We start from the raw sequence: 1,748 nt of genomic DNA, 5'->3' as shown, positions 1-1,748 counted from the left end.
ACAATTGTGTTCAATAAAAAAAATTGGATTTGGGGAGGCTTAACAGCAAAAAAAAAATAGAAATTCGGATTTGAGAGGGCCTAACAGTCCAAAAAAATTAGAAGTTTAGATTTATGGGGTCTAGATGTAGAAATGGTCTAACACTTCTTGGACCATCTTGGGGGTGGTAAACCAAGACGTCATTAATACTTTTTGGAGACAGGAGTCAGAGCCGCACCTGGTCAGGCCAATTTATCAAATACTCAATCAAAATTCTAGGTCAAATATCCAATTTATCAAATACCTAATCAAAGCTCAATCAAATAACAAATTTAGCACCTAATCGTTAAATTTATTAGAGGGAAGGGGTCGGAACTATCCCTAGTCATAGTGGTTCCGACGGCCGGACGGACCCCTCCTGTATATGCACATGCCATCTTTATGGGGCCTTTGGGCTCCTCGAGCCACGAGAACCACCATGACCACAAGTAGTTTTAGCCATCTTATTTTCATAAAATTTGAGATTGTGGTGGTTCTGGTCCCCTTGTCTCCAAGAAATTCAGATCGGGTACTAAAATAGCACCCCAAAAATTGGTACACGTTCTGTTAGGTCCTCTCTAAATCCAAAATTCTAATTTTTTTTTTTTTGCATGTTAGGTCATCCTTAAATTCAAATTTCTAAGTTTTTTTGGCCTAATGCTTCCCCAACCCCATTAACTTGTCAAAATTAGTCATTTTATCCCCACAACTCATCGAATGTCCTATTTACCCCCCTTAACTCCATAAAAGTGGTATTTCTCACCCCCCTCAACTTGTCCATTTACCCCTCCCCTCCCCCCCAACTCATAGAATGTCCTATTTACCCCCTTAACTCCATAAAAGTTGTATTTCTCACCCCTTACATTCCATTATCGATGCCTAAATTGATACCCTTTTTTAAACATTAAACCTATATTTGTGCTATTTTATACGTGGAACCTAAATTGATACTTTTCCAAAAACCATAGGCCTATTTTGGTACATTATCCCTACATATAATGTCTTTAACTTATTTATATTAATGCTCTTGTTATTTATATCTTTTATTCATTCTTTCTCTTTTCAATTTTTTTGGCTAATTAAATTTGATTATCTAATTAATGTAATAAACACATGAAGGATCAATATAATTATCAAATTAAAAAAATAAAAAGTTGATATTAAAAAAATATATTTTCAAACTCATTTGAATAAGTCGTATTAATTGTGCACTATAAAAGGGGTAAGAAATACTACTTTTATGGAGTTAAGGGGGTAAATAGGATCATAAAGGGTGAGAAATACTAGTTTTATGAAGTTAAGGGAGTAAATAGGACATTCGATGAGTTGGAGAGGGGTAAAATGACCAATTTGGACAAGTTAAGAGGATGAGAAATACCATTTTTATGGAGTTAAGGGGGGTAAATAGGACATCCGATGAGTTGGAGGGGTAAAATGACCAATTTGGACAAGTTAAGGGGGCTGGAGGAGCATTATGTCTTTTTTTTCTTAAATCCAAATTTCTAATTTTTTTGTGTGCATATTAGGCCCTCCCTAAATCCGATTTTTCCTATTAGATAATTTTTTTTTACATATTAAGAATCTTAAACACAATGTCGCTTGATTTTGAGAAGTTTTACATAAGTACTTAAAATGGTTTCTTGATCACTCAGATTATAACACGTATATATACGACAAAAATTGAATAAATTCGATTTAACAAAAAAAAATCTTTTTTTACACCACGTGTA

This window comes from Euphorbia lathyris, chromosome 3, assembly GCF_963576675.1.
Source record: "Euphorbia lathyris chromosome 3, ddEupLath1.1, whole genome shotgun sequence".
NCBI lineage: Eukaryota > Viridiplantae > Streptophyta > Magnoliopsida > Malpighiales > Euphorbiaceae > Euphorbia > Euphorbia lathyris.
The sequence above is the reverse complement of the archived record's forward strand: the minus strand, read 5'-3'. Positions refer to the sequence as shown.